Source organism: Ixodes scapularis, unplaced genomic scaffold (genome assembly GCF_016920785.2).
Source record: "Ixodes scapularis isolate PalLabHiFi unplaced genomic scaffold, ASM1692078v2 PGA_scaffold1__304_contigs__length_218370807, whole genome shotgun sequence".
In the NCBI taxonomy this organism is placed as follows: Eukaryota; Metazoa; Arthropoda; class Arachnida; order Ixodida; family Ixodidae; genus Ixodes; species Ixodes scapularis.
In genome coordinates, this window is record NW_024609846.1 from 123,589,891 (window position 1) to 123,606,477 (window position 16,587).

Here is a 16,587-nt window from a genome sequence, read left to right on the forward strand (position 1 = left end):
AGTTGTAAAAGAGAAGATATAAATGAAAACAGGCAACCATACCAGAGCTGTCCAGACGTGACGCGATAGTATCCGCAGCACCACGATGCTTTCCAACCGTGCACAAAATACTACGGTGCCCACGTGTTGCGGATGCCACCACAAAATCAAGCAGCCTTTCTCGAACTTTGCCATTTGTCCGGGCGGCAGGTAGAGCTCTAAGACGTTCACCCCTTGGCTGACAGTGCGGTGGAAGCTACGCGCTCGTCGGTCCCATCATCTGTCAACATTTCGCCACGCTACCAGGCTCTTGTTCCAAGCGCAGAGAAGGGGTCAGGGATGAAAGGAAGGTGGTTGATTGATTCCGGTGTGCTTGTAAGCGCCCAGTGTATACACATTTGCAAGCATGGCGTCCCGGCTGGTGCCCCATTCGTTCAAGCACGTGCAGCATGCGCGTGAAAGTGGCTTGGACAGGCTTGTAACTTCACGTGCTTCCTCACACGAGCAGGAATATTGCGGCGGCCAGATGCCCTGTTTGCAATCGTCTATACGGTCAAATTAGGGATGAACGAAGTATGGAGGCCAAACTGCAAACTGCGCACGCGCGCTGGGGAAGGCTTCTCCTTTCTTACGTGTCCTTGGACAGCCCAGGAGTGGAGCTGAACGTTAGCCAAGGCAGATTCGAGGTGCGGCGGATTAACCCTTCTCTCCGTGGACGTCCATTTTAGGTGCGGGGACTGTGGCTGTCCCACGGGAGCGAGCGAAAGCGGGACGCGGCGTGCTATCACCGTTTCGTACGAAACCATCATTCGAGAGAAATTTATTTCAGAGGGGGGGCTAGGTAAGTGTGCGTCGACCCTCGTCTCACCTGAGTCCCTCAACTCAACCAGCACGCTTGTCAGTCTGCATGGGGCGAAGTAGAGCCACTAAACGGAGTTTTAGTAGATAACTCCGATACCTCCAATACCCCCGATAACGATACAATAGAGAGTAGGGAGTTTTCGTAGACCGCGCTACCCCCTACGCTAAGCGTTCCGCAACGAAGAAGTCGCTACTGCGCCTGCGCGCCGATAGCCTTGACTGTGGAGTTCCCGCTATCGTAGCGGATTGCGGAAGGCCTTGCGGGACGGCGAAAACGATTTACGAAAACTCCCTAGTGTTAGTAGACCGCGTGTTTCCTCCTCCGCTAAGTCTCTCCGCTACCCAGAGCTCTGCAGCCAAGGCCAGCGGCGCGCAGGCGCAGTGGCGGTTTCTTCGTAGCGGAGGGGGAAACACGGTCTGCTAAAACTCCCGAATAATAATAGGGAGTTTTCGTATACCGTTATCCCCTCCGCTAAGCCCTCCGCAACGAAGAATCCGCTGCTCCGCCTGCGCGCCGAGGCCTTGGGGAGTTTTCGTAGATCGTTTTCGCCGTCTCGCAACGCTCTCCGCAACCCATTACGATATCCGGAACTCTACAGGCAAGGCCATCGGCGCGCAGGCGCAGTAGTGGCTTCTTCGTAGCGGAGGGCTTAGCGAAGGGGGAAACGCGGTCTACGAAAACTCCCTCTTGACTGTAGAGTTTCGGGTACCGTTGTGGGTTGCGGAGATCGTTGCGGGACTGCGAAAACCATCCACGAAAACTCCCTAATCTCAAACGCAGGCTCTTGTAAAAAGAGGGGCTGCGCATAAGACAATATATTTGCTTTTTACGGCACTCTTCGAATCAGTGTTCTCAGAGCTTCGCGAATATGCATCACTGAAGCTCTTGCATTACGATATGTGCGAAGGTTTCTAAAAAGACAGAGTCATGCAAAAAGCGCAGCTCCCCCCCCCCCCCCCCCCCCCCTTTTCTCCTCCTATACTGTGTCATGGTGTTACCATAAAAAAATTAAAAAAAAAAACCTAGTGGCGCCCATGGGACCAGCCAAGAGCCAAGAGGCGCCAGCGTCTCTTGGCTCGCAGCTTCCCCCCTCCTCCTCCTCCTCCTCCTCCTCCTCCTCCTCCTCCTCCTCCTCCTCCTCCTCCTTCCACCCTCCCGGTCACCACAAGCAGTTCCCCAAAAACAGAAATGGAACGCGTTTGAAATCGAAAGACAGGTTGCGGTTTGGTAGTCTTGTGCTACTACTATAGTAGTAGCACAAGACTACCAAACCGCAAGACTACCAAACCACAAGACTATACCAAACCGAAAGAGTCAAAAGCAGTTGAACTGCTTTTGACTCTTGGAAGTTTCGTGGTTTTGTTTGCGGCTCTTAGGCCGGGTCAGCCTGGCCACCCTTGCTATAGACCCTTCTTAAAAGTGGGCGTCCTCCAGTAGCTGTTTCGAGGCCGCCATATTTTGGGCTTTCACTTTGAGTATGCGCTCGACGCGACGTATAGACCTTTTCATCCTCCTCTGCATGGGCGCTGCCATCTTGGAATCACGTGACGCGGCAGCCATTAGGTTGCTTCAACTTGCTGCTCCGCTCTCCCCTTCGCGCCTTGGCGGATGCGTTGTATCCGTGTTTTTCGACGCGTTTTACCGCGCTTTCTTGCCTTACTTCGGAAACTACTCGACGACTATGACATCACGACGGTTCAAATGTCCTTATGAAACCGAGGTTTGTTTACTAGTAGTGGCGGAACATTCTCAGTAAGAAGCGTGTATATTTTTATCGCGCATTTAGGATCGGAAGGCGTCAAGAATGGTCAGCGCAAGGAGCCTATCTCTATTTCCTGAAAGTATAGTGCTTTGTATTCATAATATATTGAAAACAGTTTCTTTTGATTGTGTGAGGAAACTCGCGAAGGGGATAGACAACGAACGTTTTACTTGTATTTTATCCGAGGCTAAAAGTAATGGTACGTCAACATCAGGCGATTTGTTTGTTCGTAATATCACACATACTTGCGTTTAAGGTTCTTAGTCTTTTTTTTTGTGACGTAAACATTCGGTTGGTCGGTTTACCTATGAAGCTTAAATTTGTATGCCGTGCTCGCTTCCATTTCGACAGTCATTTAAGTGATTGACTGATTATGTTTAGATAACCAGTGACATTTACTTAATTAATCTTAGCACAAAGGTTGAGTCTTCCCGCGCAAGAAACTACCACAGACACTTAAGTAGCGAGTTTTAGAATAGCGTGCACAAAGAAATAACGTCGGTTTTATTTGAAAATCCAAAACGCGGTTTGGGTTTGGCGCATGCGCAATAATGACGATACTTTTTTTTTTTTCGTACGCTGTTTTTTTTTTTTTTTTTTGCGTGTATCTGGAGTCCGCAATAATTGTCGCCAAAAAAAAAAAAAAAAAAAAAAAAGAGCAGTTTGCATTACAATTACTTGTCCAGGATTGTCGGTGGCGAATAGACGTTTACTTTTGGTGGCCGGCGACGCCGAAATTTACAGAGCGAATCTGTTCAAACAAATACATATTTGTTCGCACTGGTCCGTGTGAAGTGGTGCCTAGCGCTAAAATTCAGCCAAACTTTCCGAGGTGTTTCTCCTCCTGTGCCCTTTACTTTTATTTGGCCAATTTTACGCAAGGCAAATTCTAGATTTAATTTGACGGGACTGTCACTTATATCTTGAGTAAGCAAATGTTCATATAAAAAATAATTTATTTCCTAAGGCCAATATCGCGAAATGCTGCTTATAGTACTTTAAGAGGGTTGATATTTAAGAAATTTCCTACTCGGCCTGTCAAAAGATAGTCGAGTACTGGGTTAAAAAAAAAGGCCGAGATGACACTACTTGGTTATATCAATTATCTGTGTCACCACACGATACGCTTTTAGTCTGCGAAGTTTACTAAATGTTAGGTGCTCCGAAAACCAAACAGTGAGTAGTAAACTCGCGAGTTCATCTGTTCTGGCCGATTCAGCACATTGCTAATCAAACTGTTGATATGCCCCTTTACATTCACGTGTTACTCTCTTCATTAGTTTGTTTTGCTAGAAACTGGTGTCATCGTGCATGACCGCAGACGATGGCAATCTTCCCTGTACATCAGTCAGGCGTTTCGCAACCGACCATAATCAGATAAACCAAAAGAGTTGGTCAAAAAGCCCGCAGTTTAGGCTAAAATAAAATACACCTGGTAGTCCTCAAAGTGGTTCAATACCACTGTTTCACTGGTTGTGTGCTACAAAGAAAATAATTGGATCACAAAATTAAGCAAAAACAACGTAAAACAGCAACATAGCCGAGTTCACGTTGAAACCGAAACCAACCAAATTGAAGCAACCTAATGGCGCCGAGTGCTTCAGCGCCCTCTATCCGCCGGTGAGGCAACTACTAAAATGAAAAGGTCTATACGTGCTGCGTCAGCGTTCGGCGCGTCCACCGGTCGAAATCCATTTGACACTGCGTCTGCTTTACATGAACTCGGATCCGATGACATGCTTTCCGCAGGAAGCAATGCCCGAAATATGGCGGCTGCCAATGTTGCCCAGTATACTCTTGAAAATGGCCCATTGGCAATCGTTACGACTAGCAAATACGACATCCTCGACTCTATACTTCGCTTCAGCCTAAGTCCAGACGCAGCGGACGCTACGAGGTAATGGGACCAATGAAGAAGCGTCAAAAGCGCAAGTCACTAAGCCTTTTCCGTTTATGATTGGTTCAACCATGACAGAACACGTACATAAACACGACGAACACTAGGATGGTGGGCTTTTGACGCTTTCTGATTGGTCCCATCACGGCTCGAAGCGTCGGCTGCGTCTGGATCAAAAACGAAGCATACAGGGAGTTCCCGAGAAAAGTGAACTGTGCATGTCTTTCGGCCCAAATAAATAAACTACGCATCGCAGAAATCCTAAACTTCGTGAAAATGTGACGCTATAGCGGATGGGATAGAACGCAAAAGAACATGAAGTTATACCTGGATCAAAAGATCCTTAAGAAAAATGAAATTTCTCTACGAGCCGACGTCCACCTAAGCCTAATATCGTCAAAACGGAACTCGACATTGTGGACGCTTGCGGGATATATACACCTGCGGAAAACACTTGTCAGCAAGAAAGAGGACATCGTTTTCTTCCTTGCTGACAAGTTTCTTGCACTGAAATAGATGCTATATACAGATGCCCACAGTGGTACCTCTCGTATTGTCGATAGGTCCAGATACACGGTTCTTTCCTCGGGAACTCCCTGTATAGATACGACGTCAAATATCCCGGGTGACGTCGTTTACTCTGTTGTTTTAACATTTTGAAGAACGGGAAAGCATTTCCTAGGCTTTCAGATAGAACATCATATTTACAATGATTTTAAGCGGCAAGTATGGCTGAGGTGTTTTTCTCAAGCGTAGTTTATTTCGTGCGCCTATATGGTGCAGAGGAACTGTTTCCGATGTCCCGTCGTTGTTCGACTGACCTCTGAGGTGGTTCACTCGGTGTCGGTCTCGATACATCGTAAAAGTGTCATCAAGCGAAGGGCTCGCTGTAAAATGGGCTGGGAAAATCGGCGCCTGCACATAATGCACTCAAACCTTCATCAAAGGTGTATCTATAGTGGTGGGTTTTACCTCATGAAACCTCAAGGCACAGCTTCGTTCCTGTAACAAGTACTGAACAGCCTCGACATTTTCAATGGAAAGCATCCGACGCGGACACGCCGGAGAGTTGTGCTCGTGGCGCCAGTGTCTGATAGGTGCAACAGGCACTCGGTCGAAATCAGACGATGCCGTCGGATTACTAGGAAGTTTTAGTGGGTCGTTCCGATACCTCCCATACCGATACGGCGCATGCGCAAAGGCGACAGAGGAGTAACGGGTATTGCTACCGGAGTCATCGGAACAATCTATGCAAATTTTCTACAGTCTTTATCGTTATTCTCTTTGGATATCAGAAGACAATTTTCAATGTTTATTGCAGATATGTCAAAACTCTGGCAGTAATTATAAGCTGTCATCTCATTCGAATCTGAGAGCAAAGTGGTAGTCACAAGGAGCGAATTTCATTGACATCTTCTCACAAGCATAGCTTGTTAACACATTCTCAAATGCCTCCAGACCAGTGTCAAGTTTCACCACGAATCATCTCGAGTTCATGCGCGACACTGCGTCTGTATCACATATCCGAGAGAGAGAGAGAAAAGTTCATCAGTGTTTGCCTGTTTTTCTATAAAAATTGAAAGGTTCCATCACCGATATCACAAATACGACCAAAAAGCTTGCTCAGTCGCGGCACCCACCTAGCCGGTGAAGTTTAGCGTTGGTAAATACCCTGTCTGAGTAAAACGCGAAAAAAGGTCCCATGTGTGTAGGTCGTTATTTTTTTTAATTGAAAGTACGAACATAGACCAGTATAATGTTAGTGTTTTAATATACTAGACATATTTCATGCTTTATGGCACGGGAAGCACACGGTGTTTGGTAATTTACGCCCGTTATAGATGCTATAAAGGTTGTGTGTACTATGCCCGCACCTGAAATATGTGAACGACCGCGCATCAAGAGTTCAAACTTTGTTATTTAGTTCTCAGAACAGTCCACCCTTCAAGTAAGATACCGCTTCTGGTACGCCATAGTTTATTTCAAAAATGTAAAAAAATGTACCGTTTTTTTTTTTTTTTTCTTTTAACGTGCAGATTATTAAGGCCAAGATCTGTTTGTGTTCACAGTAAACGAAACAATTAGCAATAATTATGCCGCAATGCAGTTGAGAATGACCGAGCACACGAAACAAACGTTTATTCTAGGATAAAGGACGAATCTCTACAATGACTCACGAGGTCGTGCAAGCTGCAACCTATCTGTAAATAGACCGCCAACGCGAAATAGCTAAAAAAAATGTTAGTTTCTTTATTCTTTTTTTACGTTTACAATTATATTTGCAATGGTTGCCAGGCAACGGATTATCTGTTCACCAACTTCTAGCCGCATTCGTAGTATTAGCATTCCTACAGCCGAGAGCAGGTATGAAAACTCGAACTGAACTTCCAATTATCTCTATATAAAAAAAAGAGTGACCTATAGTATTCCAAATATAAATAAAAAAAAATTATTTACGACGTTGTTTTACATCCCTGCGCGAAGAACAGTTTGACCATCCGATCCGCAGATTTTGTATCCGCACCCAAACCGCATCCGCAATGTTCTTAAATTACTGCATCCTCATCCGCATTTAAGTACTCTGCATCCGCACCCGAATTGCATCCACAAAATTCGGAACCGCATCCAACCAACACCATCTAGATTCTAGGATGATGAAAGGCCTGCGAACGCTCCTCTTCCTCCATGAAACGTCATTCCTGCCGAATGGCGATGCTGAGCGTCCTTCGACGCGTTGATTGGACACGAGGCCCAGCCGAGTACTGACGCCGCACTCGTATCCAATCCGTGTCCTCGCTGGATCTAACTGTGATGACGTCAACATTCTAGCGCACAGGCTTGGATTATTCTGGTGGTGTTGATCCGACTCGCAATCAGCGCCTTCGTGTTATATGATAAAATCAAACATAAAAAAAAAAGTGCCTGGTACTTTATAAGCCGTTTGCTTATCTTAGTACAATTAACTCTTCGAGTCAAAATGCAGTGGAAGTCATTTTATCGTATTGTTTTATCGTATTTATATTATAAAAATTCCGAGGACACCTCAGCACTTCTTATGAGTTGCGAATGTACGAAAGCATTTATGTCCAGTTGAACGCCGCTGAGTGCTCCTCGCTGGTGACTGCTGCTCCGCTGGGTGAGGCAGCGGTGGGAGTACGAAGCTCGGCGCGCCGCGAGCTGAAATCACGTGTCCTGTCATCATCATCATCGCCTTAGCTACGGGTACCGGTTGACGACGTTAGGCCCAACGTCAGGCCAGCGTTCTCCCCACGTCAGGGGGGTAAAGGTGGGTGAGGAGGAGTGGCAAATCCCGTGCGCCGACACCCGGGGTCCCGAGTGAACGATCGCAAAAGAGAGCGACAGAACACGAGAGAAAGAAAACAACGTTGCCATGGTAAACGCGAAGAGTGAAAACTCTCAGCAATATAAACAGTGATAATTTAACGTTGTAAACTAAATTATGAGCTATTCTAACGCTTATAAAAAGCAATAAAGTCATTACGCTGCATTAACTTCCCTTCTGTCGAAATCTCGGAAATCTGGTGGTTGCGCGGTTTCGTATTTCTCAACCGCGCCCCCACGCGCCTCACCGGCGAAGCCGGGTATATGGTTTAGTTTAGCGTTAACGCGAGGCCGTACATCTGTGCGCTATGCAAAAAGAAAGCTTCGAAAGGAACGCGAATATCTTTCCACCGGTAACTTCGTGGATTGCTGAAGTTCACGGAACTGCTCTGATGATGTAACCGTGTTTGGGGCCCCGAGGGTCTGCCTGCATGATCCGCCGCTTGCGGAAGCCAGAATGTATGGGAAAATGGCGGACCTTTTTCTCTAGAGTTAGTATGTATGATCTCTATGCCCCACGTCAAACAGCTGCGCGTACCGGTTGACGACGTTAGACCTCAAAGCGTAACGATAGGCCTAACGTTAGCACTAACGTCAGGCCAGCGCATACCCATAGTACAGTGTACCCATAGAGATCATACGTACTAACTCTAGAGGAAAAAGTCCGCCATTGTTCCATGCATTCTGGCTGCCGCAAGCGGCTGAGCATGCAGGCAGACCCTCGGGGTCCCACACATGGTTACCAACCGCCTTCGATTTCATAAATATAATTATATCACCAGAGCAGTTTCATGAGCTTAAACAATCCACGAACTTACCGGTGGAAAGATATTCGCGTTCCTTTTGAACCTTTCTTTTTGCATAGCGCGCAGATGTACGGCCTCGCGTCAACGTTAAACTAAACCAGATACCCGGCTTCGCCGGTGGGGCGCGGGTGGGCGCGGTTGAGGAATACGAAACCGCGCAACCACCAGATTTCCGAGATTTCGACAGAAGGGAAGTTAAAGCAGCGTAATGACTATATTGCTACTTATAAGCGTTAGAATAGCTCACAATGTAGTTTACAACGTTAAATTATCCCTGTTTATATTGCTGAGAGTTTTCAGTCTTCGCGATTACCATTGCAACTGTCGTCCTTCAGCTGGCAACGTTGCTTTCTTTCTCTCGTGTTCTGTCGCTCTCTTTCGCGATCTTTCACTCGGGACCCCGGGTATCGGCGCACGGAATTTGCCACTCCTCCTCACCCACCTTTACGCCCCTGCGCATACCCGCGTTCCACCATCCAGCTACGTCGGTTGGCTCTCTATCACCGATGACGCCGTTGCTATGGAGCCACATGACGCGTCGCAGCCAATGGGAATTTAGGTGCCGTTTCGCTCAACCGGAATTTAGCTGCTGTTTAGCTCAGCCAGTAGGTATTTTAGGTGCCGTTTTTCGCTGCTATACAGACATTAGATAACGCCGGCTTCGCTCCATGAGACAGTTAATGCCTTCGCATTAAAACACGACCATATCCTTCCGGAGACACTGCGGGTTGCTGAAAATATGATGGCAGTTATGAGATCGTCCTTGAAGTCTACGACGCTGCCCAAAAGAAGCGCTCAAAAGAAAAGACATTTAATTTGTTTGTTTCTAACATCCATTTCAAGCAGACGCGTATTTTCTAAACATGGTAATTAATAAAGGACAGATTAATAACACTCTGTCATTTTATTTAGGTCAAGCGATAAAAAAAGTATGAGAGGAAAGGCGGTCACTCATCGCAGCAAAGCACTCGTATATTCGTGGTAAGAGGCGAGTATACATTACTGAGAAAATATAACAATATTCAATAACGGCAACGTGTCGCAATACACGACACGTTTTACTTTTAGAGGAGGCTTCTTCTACTCTTTTGGGGCTGGTACGTTTTGGCTTTTCTTTGCCCGAAGAACGTTACTTTTTAACTCTTTCCCCTGTCAAACAACAACGCGGTTTGCCGAAACAATTAATGCCCCTGAATTCTTTTTTTTTTTTTTTTTTCCTTTTCTGTATACAGCACTTTTGGCGAGAGAGAACGCTTTAAAGCCATCGTTGGTGAGATCAGGCCTTTGTTGGAGCAAAGAACACTTTTGTTCCAATTGACACCTTTTGTTATAGGAAAGTAACTTCTAAGAGAGCAATTTGCTCTCGCCAACTCGCCAAATATTCGGTGATGAAGATCGTAGTATCACTCTGCGGTCGCACTCGTTCGTGGGCCGCTTCGGCAAAAATGTAGATAGGAACCCGCGAATGTCCACATTCGAACCGCGTCCGTAACCCCTGGCATCCGCGTCCGAACCGTCAAATCTTCTTAATTTTTATCTGCATCCGCCAGTCGAGTGAGGATATCCGCGGGTAATCGACGGACCTGCAGGGCTCGACACATAACTACACTTCACAATTAGTGCACGGGGAAAGAAAAATTACTGGTTTATGAGAAAAAGCAAGAAGATAATAAACATTAAAGTAATGAAGAGGTTACAAAAAGATCTCACAGACCTACGCCCATCCACCCCCCCCCCCCCCAAAAAAAAAAAGAAAAAAGAAAGAATACATAATTTAGCCAAACAAAACAAATGCCGATTAACGAGTCGAATACTGAAAGGGTAAAAAAGAAAAAAATGCACTCCCCCTCTCACCCCGCATGTCGTCCGCTCCGCCGAGTGGGCTGTAGCTAGCGTCCGGCTGGCGTGCGAACTCTGTTTAAAATCGCGTCATTTTGGAACTTTCTAGCGCAGATGCGCAGAGTTTGGTGTGCCAGTTGTCGAGTAATATTATGCTAGATAAAGAGACTCACAGGGTCCGATTGCGCTGTTACCAGCGTGCAAATAAAAAAAAAAAAAGAAGGGAAAACTGTGTCAGATTGGCCGATCTCTTTGGCGAAAAGTAAATCCGGTTGCTGTATTTTTTTTATTATACAAAATTCGTACTGCTGTAGGCCTTTAGCGACCATGAGGGGAAGTCTGAAATAATAAATAAAACGTGCTCTCCTGCCGCAATGCACGCAGTAGTTGAGGGTAGTACTGCCGGCTGACTCAACTGCTATTTAAGTAACGGAAAAAAGATATGCTAGTTGATCATTTCGCAAAATAGAACAGCAGAGAGCTATAGGCTGATTTTGGAGTAGCCACAACTATTCTAAGAACGCGAACCACTTCACAACGGCAGCCACGAGCGAGAGTTCGATGTTCGGTAGAGCCCGCCGATACAGCCCAAAGATGGAGAATGGCAACCTCCCGGTTTGTCGTCTGCTAGCGGAGTCGGGCGCGTGCCTTCTCTCTCGTTTTACCCCGCCGAACCCGCTGAACTTCCCGGATGTGTGGAGAGGACGCTGCGGTCGAACAAAATGGTGCCGCCCAGAGAGCGCTAAATGGAATGGTCTTATAGACCATTCCATTTAACGCTCTCTGGGCGGCACCATTTTTACTCCGTTTCTCCGGTATACTCCGTTTCACCTTAGGTTCGAGCGCAGCGGATGCTACGAGCCATCGGAGCCAATCCAAAGCCGTGTGAGTGTCACGTGACCTTGGAAAGAGAGGCAGAGCGACGCGCGGAATGCGTATCACGGGCTACGTCCACAGAGCGGGATTGGCTAGGATAGCTCGTAGCGTCCCCTACGTCCGGACGTAAGATGAGATTTACACACAAAAAAAAACAAAAAAAAAACGGAGAAAATGTGTTGTTTTCTTGAACAATATATAATAACTGGGCGCGTCTGTGCGTCGTATTCATATTGAAACAGCGCGTCTGGACACGGAACAATTGTGAGTCAGCGTTCGCTTTGCCCAGTTTCTCGCTCCGTCCGCGTCCACTCGCTCTGTTTCAATGGGAACCTTTTCTAAAGACACGCACTCGAGACCGGGTTTCGGCCCGCGTGCGCCAGATGCCTCCTGCGCAAGACGCTCCAGAAGTGGTCGCCGTTGACACGCGGCGCCCATAAACGCGTGCCCGACGGCGAATTGCCCCATTCGGTCTGCGCAAATATTTGGACCCCGCGCTACAACCCGAGCGACGCGCCCTCAAGCGCCCTCCTCCTCCTCTCTTCCCCATCACACCCTCCAGAGAAAAGGCGGTGACGTCGACACTGTTGCAATGCGCCAACCAGTCTTTGTGGAGAACATATGCCGGTAGAAAACTGAGGAAGAGGAGGACTCGAGAGCGCGCGGGCTTTGGTTGGAACGGTTAGTGGGTAGACTCAAACTTTCGGCTCCAGGGGGAGTCTGTCAAGGAGGAGGACATATGCACCGACCTCTAAGAGACCGGTGTCTGCAGCAAAAAGATAAATTGTACATCAGTATGGTAGGCCCCCTCGTATAACATATATATAGACCGACACGCGGAGCGGCTCTGTTTACCAACACGGCCGGAAGGCCGCGTATGCGCGGTAGCTATGTGGGCAAAAGCAGCCCGGCTGTCCATGTTTTCGCCATTGCGTTCTATGGCGTGCGCTCGTTCGTTGTTAACGTTGTAGGGACGCTTGTATCTTTATTTGTGCGTCGTATTTCCTCACAAGGTATGTCGTATGCCATGCCTGACTATTTGAGCTCGTGGCCCGAGCCTGAATGGCAGCGGTATCGAAACAAACTGTGTGTGGACGGCGTTGCCTACGAGAATCCGTACGCCGTAAACAACGCCTGCTGTACTTCCAACGTAGAGTTGCTGCCACGGAAGTCGACGGCTCACGTCGTCGTATATTTAGTTTTTTTGCCAAGCCAGTTCATGACCGACACGGTGCAGGCGTACAAGTCTCTTGAGGTCTACGAATACTTCGAGTCGGTTTCCGCACTGCCGGCGGGATCAGCAGACTCTGGGTCTGCGGAAGTGCTTGTATTCATTAATTGATTAAATACACACAGCGCCTTCAAGTCAAGGTATGATATTTTTCCTAGCCTCATGACCACAAGGCATGACAAGCAGTAACGGTTTGTCCGTTCTGCAGTCTTGGCGGTAACGGGTTACAAGTAACGGCGTTGTTGGTAACGCGTTACTTTTTTTTCAGTAGCGTAGTAACCTACTCGGTACGTTTTCGACAGAGTAACGGGTAACGTACTTATGTTACTATTTCAAGTAACGTAGTGATGTTAGTCGTTACTACTTCCCAAGTCTTAAATTAATTACACTTAAATTTTTTCCGTGTTTTAGGCGTCAAGCCATGTTTTTCTTCGCGTTGTTTCTCGTAAGTATTTAGGTGAAACCGTAAAAAGAGATAAAGAAATTATGTTCAGTTTCTGCGTGAACAGAATGTTTCTTGATATATGACCTGTATCGTCAAAACCATAAAATGTGTTAAATTATAATTTAAAAAGTAACGCAGAACTAACGTGCCTTACTTTTTATCGGTAGCGGTAACGCGTTCCTTTTATTTTTAGGTAACGTCGCTCAGTAACTCGTTACCTTTTATTTGCAAGTAACGAGTAACGTATCTCGTTACTTTTTTTTTTTTTTTGGTAACGCCTACAACACTGCCGTTCTGTCGCCGATCCCCTTCTTCTGGGTAGCACAAGCGTAGCGAGCCTCCGACGAGCGCTTGGCCGGTGCTTTATGCGCGAACACCATGGGAACAAAACCCGGGTGGTCTCGATCAAACAACGGTTTCCCTGCACATAAGCAAGCCTCGGGACGGAGATTGAAATGGAAGCCGCACTTGCCTTCAAGAAAGTGTTTGCTGCACAAACGGTCGTTCGCGCGAGGCAACCATTCTTTTCGATCCACGGATATTATCCACCTCCTATGCCTTTCAGAGTCTGCCGGGAACTTGTGGAAACTCACTCCGCTGCTTTTCTTGTAGATTTCGGTGCAATTAACGGCAACAGAGATTCGCAGCATGCTGAAATGCTATGAGGCCCATGCGAAACGTGCGCGCTTTTGCCCACACCCCCGGCTCCGGCGCGATCGCAGCGCCGCCGCAGCTCCGTGACGTGAAGCCCGCGTGTCGGTCTATAGAATCGGCGTATTCTATTCTTCAAATTAAATAAACGGGGAAAGGTATATCGGTGCTCTTCGCAAGTCTGCCCAGGTAAGCTATCGTTAGGACATCAGTCACACAGCAATCACTATCAAAATGTTTTGTGTTGTTTGGTCTGCTCGTAAAAAAAAGAGTGTATAAAAAAGTAGAGGTTTTTCGGAGTCTTGTGTAAATAACTTGTACAACCTCACTCACTACTCTCCGATGAAAATATGGTTTTATGACTTACTAGACTGAATAGCTCCCGCACTTCCCGGCCGGAATTTTCAGACAGTCAAGTAAGTCTCTTTGTACTGATTTTGATTCAATTCATAATCTAGATATCGTCACTATCAGTTTATACGCCAAGCAGTGGCGTCAGAACAAGGTGCCAGGGGAAGCAGAGCACTTGACGCCAAAGCAGCGCAGGCGAGCTGGTGGTAGCTAATCATGTCGTATTACACCTGAGACTGCGGTGGAAGAAATCGGGAGAACTTTCAGTAGAAGGAACAGACACAGAGAACGTCTCAAACTCGCTGAGTTAGCTGAGTTTGAGACGTTCTCTGTGTCTGTTCCTTCTAGTGAAAGTTCTTCCGATTTCTTCCACCGCAATCTCAGGTGAAATACGACATGACGAATTATATACCGACACCCCCTGCGGCATTCCGTTACTATACCGACGTGTGAGTAAATTTTCAGGATCGAGTCTACCGATGCGAGCTGAAGAACGGAGCGCGTGCGGCAATTATACGCCCGGCGAATGACGTCAGAACTTCAGCGCCGATGACGTATCCCCGCCCACCGCTCGAGTGTCCAGCGACGCGAGCGAGGGGCGGTGCTGGCTGAGACGCTCGCTGAGTCGCGAAGACGCAGCCCATCGAAATTACACGTAAACATGGTCCCCAGCAGAGGCGTGAAATATCCGTTAATAATAATAATAATCATTATAATAATAATAACAATTGTTGCAAGGCCGGCGAGAGAGGATGCTCTAAATCAGTGGTTCTCAAATGGGGGTCCGCGAAGGCGTTCTAGGGTCCGCGTTCATCAGTCAAGCCCGTCAATAAAAGATTTTTTTCCAGATCGAGTATAAATGTTTCGGTTTTTGGGCGAGCTTCCTCGCGTGCATGTCAATAAGAAAGGTCTACCTTACACCAGCCCTTAGTTATATACATTTATTCAATTATTATTATATTTACCCTATCCCTTCCCTCACCCCGAACGGGGCCCCCCATTATCTCCGCCGAACCACAGAGGGTCCGCGAAACATTGGTGGTTGAGAACCACTGCTCTAAATTTCTCAACTTGTCCGATGATGATGCAACAGCCGCGAACCAGTTGCCGATGAGAAAAATAATGAAGAGTTCAAGCTTTGGCAAATATTGTGTATGTCCTGTTTCTTTTTTTTTTTTTTTTCCCCAAATATACTTTGTGTAAATACGTAAAAAAAAAAAATAAATAAAACCTGTTAGAACTATAGTTTCGTCTCCGCAATAATAATAAGAATTCGGTACCGTCAAGTCAGATCCCTCGATTAATAAAATTAATTAAAAAAATTATAAAAAAAACTTGCACAGCATAAAAATAAAGAGAGAGAGAGAGAGGAGAAGTTACAAGTTAGAGATGCGACATAGTAAAGGTCGTTAAAAATAATAAAAATAAATTTTTGAATGAATGAGCCGTCTTCTCAACATGCTGTTCATTCGGAACGCATGGGGTAGCCAAAAAGAAAAAAAAAAAAAAAAAAATCTCCGCAGAAAAAAAAAAAAAAATTTTTTTTTTCAAGCCAAAAGTTGTCAATAAAGTACACTACGGACGACTACACCTCGAATTGTGCCGAGATCCTTTAGGATTATTCGCGGTAAATACATTACTCTTCATGGAGAATCTCATGTGGGTGACGAACGGAAGGTATTTATAACGGGACACACCACCGAGAAACAGTCTTGCAGCGCGAACCTGCGCCACGATCACAGCGAAATCGCTGGTTCTTCTCGAGTTCCTCGACGGCAGTGACAGACGCAATGAATGAATCATCGCACGATGGGGATGCGACGCGCCCCGCCTACGTCGCGACCGTTCCTCGAGAAAAGGAAGTGGGTTAGAATCGTTACTAACGTCACACATACACAAAAGAACAAAAAAAGAGCCCCGACATACAACGGGGAAACAAAGTCCGCGATTACGAGCGACCTCAAAAGAGACGCTACGACATACGGGAGATATTCCGTGCGACGATCCGCACGAACGCGACGATCAGCTGATCCGTGTTTGCGTTTTCTGCGCCGAGCGATCCGCGGGAGTAGTCAGCCTCACTCACCCGGTGCCGGTGAAGTCTGCTGCGGTGGTCGGAACCTGATCACACGCGGAGATTGTTCAAATCACAGCAATTTCACATCACAAAAAGAGACTCGGGACGTCTGAAAGCAGCTGTCCTGCGTCTGGCAGCCATAGAAACAGTGGTACAATGTTGCTCGACGGAGCTCTGTATTTTCTCTAAAACTATCCGCCGCGAGTTTTGTTGTGCGGCTTATACTCGAAACAAGTTTCGAGTATTGCAAATTTTTTTTTTTTTTTTTCTAATACAACATTTGAACAGAACCTAAATTATCAATATAACCCAAACGTAGTGTTGGTGTGCATCAGTGGTGCTGAAGGCGCTCAACGTCAAATTTATATTTTTTTAGTTGCATGAATGCGGCAAAAGTACGCGTCTAGCCGAATAACTCAAACTCTGAGTGAACTGCCTTCTCCACCGATCCGCTGTCCTTTGTAGGCAC

The 16,587-nt window shown here is 46.7% G+C and overlaps 1 protein-coding gene across 4 annotated transcripts in view; it reads right to left on the minus strand.

Moving 5' to 3' along the window:
* The window catches only part of LOC115316932 (kinesin-like protein unc-104), a 145,755-nt gene extending 129,479 nt beyond the window's left edge, over nucleotides 1-16,276 (minus strand). For 3 of the 4 annotated variants that reach the window (XM_040207766.3, XM_042290932.1, XM_040207762.3), the window contains exon 1: nucleotides 16,128-16,259. The gene's annotated coding sequence lies outside the window, so the exon portion shown is untranslated. Of the gene's footprint in view, nucleotides 1-16,127 lie in introns of all 4 variants that reach the window. The other variant, XM_040207764.3, reaches the window with a different exon arrangement.
* Between the last annotated feature and the right edge of the window lie 311 nt (nucleotides 16,277-16,587).